Here is a 5,745-nt window from a genome sequence, read left to right as displayed (position 1 = left end):
ACCAGATGGTAGAAATGAGTAATTACTAGGTCGAACAAAATGATCTAGAGTAAAAACTCATCTAGCTTTTCAACCGAAAGTTGAAACACATGGGTTTTCAACCCAATTACGTCTACTGATATTTGGATCATGTGGACTGGCTAGGTCCAACATCATCACCTTCCAGTCACACGGGAGACATCATCCCGAACTTAGAAAGCCGTGGACAACTATTCATAATAAAACTCAAGTTCGTACTGACAACCAAAAGCTTAACTTAAAGTTCTATGTCCTATTGAACCCAAACCCCCACATATAACATGCACACAAATATATACATATATATAGGCAAAGCATACTGTTCTTAAAATCTATCGTGTACTAAAAGTCGATTCGGTGTTCCATCGCGTGTGAACATTTGAACGTAGAGACTATGCTCAAACCCTTGATGCAGCGTTTGCCTTGAATTTGTCTTGTATCATCATCCCGTGTTTTTCCTTCAACGCGTACATGTCTTTTCATTCCTCTTTGTAGTTCAAAAGAACCATTGTTTCATTGTGGAAGCTGAAATGCTCTAAGTTCTTTTTCATTCTTCTACATCATCACCTTAAGAATCTAGATTGTAGAGATATCCTACTAATCCAGCAGTCTATGTTCTTTTAGAATCATGATCATGCAACTTATAGCAATCTATGTTTTCTGGGAAAAGCATGTGTCAATTCTCTATCATTCTTCTTATCATAACATCATAACTGCAATGATATGCCATGAAAGGCAAAACATTCAACATTTCAATGAAAGGCAAAACATTCAACATTTCAATGAAAGGCAAAACATTCAATAATTCATCATAGCATGCTCTTTACATAAACATTTTCATGAAACAGTTTAGAACAATAACATCTTTAAAACGTTGAAACTGCAGTTACCTTTTTCCTTGATTGAGCACGATGTAATGGAGTGTTGAGCGGTGTCGTATGAACCCACATATGTCAAGTGAATCAATCTAGACATGACTTTTTAGAAAATGGTTTCTAGGGCCAGAGCAAACGAACTGCTCTGATACCACTCTGTCACAGCCCACTATCCCAATGACGGGTTAACCGGGGTTATGACTTGGGTGAACAATAAGAAATGGAAATTAAAAGGGATTTACTAAATAACCAACATTAATAACAACAACTAGTGGTATATATATATATATATCACCACTTGGGTAATTAACAAACGAGCCAGCCATAACGACTAAACCCCAAATGAAAGTTAAACAAAATGAAGGAGTAATAAGTTCCACAATACGATAACAAATTCAGAGTGTTTGCAGCGGAAAAACGTGTGAGTTATGCATATGGAGATGCATACTCAAGGTTTCATTACATAACATCAAAAGGGAAATCCGCTCAACACCGATCCATTCCATCGCCTGCTCAACCTGCACATTTAGAAATACATGCAGGGCTGAGTATAAAAATACTCAGTGACATAAGCCGAAAATACAACATGCATACATATATAAATTGAACTGCCATAACAGTAACACACAGGGGTTTTCATAAATGACCTGCGCTTACTAAAACATTTCATTCATTTTCATAAAGGTGGATGCATCCCATTTTCAGTCTATATGATCCATATCTGTCCTTTCTGTCACGCGCCGGGAAGGAGGCCTCCTTACCACGGACGCCAAGACCGGTCGCAAGCGACTCGCGGTCTCCATGAGTGTACACGTTAACCCTAGCTAGCGACCTTTGTCTAGCATAGGATCCCAATTGGATTTCCTTTAAAGTTGGCGAACCAACACAGATAGGATACATATAAAAACATAAACATTTTGGCAGTCAATCATTTCATAAACATTTCATTTTCATAACATTTTTATTTTCATAAAGGGCATTGAACATATAAGCATTTTATAAGAACTGAATAAATAGTCAAAACATATCATGCATATATATTCGCATATGAGGCCTACGTCACGCAGGGGATCTCTATATACGTAATAATAAAATAATGCCCACCTCAATTGTTCTTAAAGCTGGCGTGGAATCGATTCTTCTTCTGCTTCACTTTCTGTCGCCCGGACCTTCATTGATGAAGAGTCGATAAGTTCGTGAAGAAATTGTCATAAGACAAAGTCTAATTCTACGTGCCTAGGGTATCTTTTAAAGTTTTAGGGTTCTAGCAGCATCCATATTAATCTCGTTTCATTCAATCAATAAAATGTAATCACTTATCATGTAACTATCATATAGGTTCGAACCCAATTGTTCGAACATCAACATGTACATAATCCATAACTTTCTTCTACACCCGTCATTTAGTCAAGTACTCCATCAATTAAGAACAAGCTATATATTATTACCCTGAAAATTTAATCATTATAAATCATGCTTTCTCATACTTCGCACATTTTCATCACTTAAATAAATAAATCATTTATAAACATATGCTTAGCAATTTAATATCTCAATTAAATCCCAAGCTCATTTGATAAAGTAAATCATATACTTAATCATTCTATAACACAATTCCACATAAATAGTCTCAATATATTTTTTTAAAACATGAAGCCATTCTAATAGGACATTTTAATTCCATTATAATGGAATTACTCATAAAATAATTTAATCCTTTTTCTTTTAAAAGAAACCATATTTATAATATTCTATACATTTCATTTTTTTTTTATGTAAATAAATAAGAAATTCCATTATTCATTTATAAATAATAAAACATTTTAAAATCCATTGAGATGAAATAAAACATTTTAACCATTAAAAAAAAAAATCCATACTCGTAAGCTTTGAAAATAATTTTATCATGTAATAAATGGGGCTTAATCCCAAAATATTTGCTTTAAAGTCCATTAATAATTTAAATAATAGAATGGACTTCATTTAGAATAAATAATCCAAACTCCCAATATTAAAATTTAAATTAAGAGATTTAAATTCACTAAATAATTTAGTGAAAAATCAAACATTTTTTTTATATAAATAAGGCCAAAATAATAATAAAAGTTCAAAGAAATAATGTAATAGGCTTGCCTAATTTAATGAGCCCAAGTAAAAATATATGAACTGAACCCATCAGTTAATTAAAAATCGGCCCATTAAAAATTTTAGCCCAACAGATTTTAAAAAAAAAAATCGGCCCACTCTCTCTTTTTTTAAAAAAATTTCGACCCATATACAAGTCCAAAACCTTGAGCCCAAGCTAAACACTAACCCTAAATATACACACATATATCACACACACAAACACATAACACACGCACACACACAGCACATCTCGCCTCTCTCTCTCACTCAGTCTGTTCTCTCTCTCTCTCCCGACTCTCTCTCTGCTCGGTCGAGTGCGGCGCCGCCTCCGGCGCGCCACCTCGCCGAGCACCTCTCTTCCCCCTCTCATCTCTCTGACCTCCTCCGTCCGCCTCCCTCTCTCTTCAAGAAACGCACACACACAGCACATCTCATCTCTCTCCCTCTCCTCGTTTCTGCCGCCGCCGCCCGAGATCGGCGAAGGTCCGGCATATCGCCGTCGTCCTGCTCCTGTCCCGGTGAATCGACGGCAGCCGCGCCTCCTCACGGCCCATACCCTCTCGGTATCTCTCTCTCTCTTCCTGCTCGCGGTGGGCAGTCACCCCGGCGACCACAGTGCCGCCGCGACGACCTCAACAGCACCGCTGCCTGCTCTTCTTTCTCCCCCTCGGCCGGTCGAGCAACGGCATCCCGAAGGGCCGCCGCTCGTGCCGCTGCTTCCGCCGCGTCGCCTCCGTCTCTGCCGGAGAAGATAAGTCCTTTCCCCTTTCCTACTTATTCCCCTTTTCTCTCTTTTCTAAATCTAAAACTCAATTAATCTTTCTCCTCTCCTCCCAATGTCTGACAGAAAAAAGAAAAGGCGGCGGCTTGCCGCCGAGCCGTCGCCGTCGCCGGCCCTGAGCAGCCGTCGGCTGCTCTCACTCCTCCCTCCGTCCCCGGTCACACACAATAGAGACACAAGAAGGCTCAATTTCAGTCCAGATTCACATATAGAAAGTTAGGGTTTTGTTTAGAAATTCTGTTCTTTCATCATTTCTTTTTATCAGATCTTGAAATTCTTGTAATTGTAATAGTTAGGTGAAAATAATGATTATGAGTGTGTGTTTGTTTGTTGGTGGTCCTCTGATGCTTGATAAGATGATGTAATTGAAGCAATAATAATCTAAAAGAAGTTGTTTATGCTGGAAATAACCTTGAAGAGGCAGATGAGGATTTGTGGCTTCTGCATAAATGATGCTAGGTGTTAGAATGTAATTCTCGAAAAATTAAATGGAGGAAATAAACAAAATTTACACACCTTGATTCTTGATTTGGAACTTGAAACAAACTTGATAATTTCTTTGAAGGACCCGTGAGGAGTAGGAGGAAAGAAAATGGTAATTTAGAAGATTAGAGAGAGAGGATTTCTTAATGAGGAATCTGCAAGATGTAGTGCTGAATATGGAATATAGTGGTGGAGAAATAAAAAAAATGAAGTGTGTGGAGAGTTAGGTGTATTGGTGGGGAAAAAGGGTGTAGTAGTGGGGAGGTAGTGGAATAATGATTATTTAGTGGAATGAGTGTAGAAGATGGCCGGCAATGATGAGTGTAAAGAGTGTTTAGTGGAATTAGTGGAATTAGTGGAATAATTTGCATATGATGAGTGTTTCCAATACCATCAATTTATTTAAGAGATAGATGTATGTGGAAATGAAAAGTATATGATAACGTATTTGTAATACTAATTTCGGGTTTCCATATAACGAAGCTTCGTTATAACTCTCTACAAATTACATATTTTATAACTCGTTTTATAAGTCGAAAATTAATCACGACTTCAATTAAATAATAGAAATACTATTTTTATCGTATATAAATTAATAACTTGACTTTGCTAAGTCAATTATTAAATTAGAAAATAAATTATTGACTGCTTCAATAATTCTTTAAATCTCAAACGGATTCAAATAATAATAAGAATTTAGCACATCAAAATACATATATAACAATTAAATCACATCAGATAAATCAAATCAGTTTTATTATTAATGGATGCCGAACCCTAATTATTAAGTCTTTAATCAGTGATTAAAAACTGGGATATGACAATGTGTGTGGAGAATGTAGGGACCACATACCATTTTAGGAAAGTGTCAATTCTAATGGGACAAACAAAAAAGGCAAGTATGTCAATTCTAGTGGGACGGAGGGAGTAAACCATAATAAGAATATTTACTTTTAATAAGCATAAGATGTACATTTGTTCACACAAATGTATACTTATGTTAATATAAATATTTAACTTAATTCAATATAAAATATTATATTTTCTAAACCTTAAACCTTAAACATTAAACTCTAAACCTTGAACACTAAGCCCTAATAGGAATATTTACGTTTAATAAGCATAAGATATACTACATTTTTTAGCACAAATGTATACTTATGTTAATATAAGTATTTACCTTCATTCAATATAAAGTATTATATTTTCTAAACCCTAAACCCTAAAATCCTAAACACTAAATCTTGAACCCTTATAGAAATATTTACTTTTAATAATATAAGATATTCATTTGTTCTTATGGATGAAAATAATAATTATCATAAACAAATGTAATAATCAATAAACATTACATTTCATCAAATCAATAATTACTTTTTCTTACAACAATGATTACTTGACCAAATATACAAAATTACAAGTTCTAACGAGTAAAAATAACATTACTTTTATACATATTAA

At 35.2% G+C, this 5,745-nt stretch overlaps 1 long non-coding RNA gene across 1 annotated transcript; it reads right to left on the bottom strand.

The window, feature by feature from the left end:
- Window positions 1–1,152: 1,152 nt before the first annotated feature.
- On the bottom strand, window positions 1,153–5,088 carry LOC131010720 (uncharacterized). Its single transcript, XR_009096641.1, has 4 exons — window positions 4,318–5,088; window positions 4,213–4,242; window positions 1,998–2,062; window positions 1,153–1,411 (listed from the first exon to the last, which is right to left on the bottom strand). It is a non-coding gene; the product is annotated as an uncharacterized LOC131010720 (long non-coding RNA).
- Between the last annotated feature and the right edge of the window lie 657 nt (window positions 5,089–5,745).

Source organism: Salvia miltiorrhiza, chromosome 2 (genome assembly GCF_028751815.1).
Source record: "Salvia miltiorrhiza cultivar Shanhuang (shh) chromosome 2, IMPLAD_Smil_shh, whole genome shotgun sequence".
Classification (NCBI taxonomy): Eukaryota; Viridiplantae; Streptophyta; class Magnoliopsida; order Lamiales; family Lamiaceae; genus Salvia; species Salvia miltiorrhiza.
Note: the sequence above shows the minus strand (reverse complement) of the source record. Positions and strands in the feature narration are given on the sequence as shown.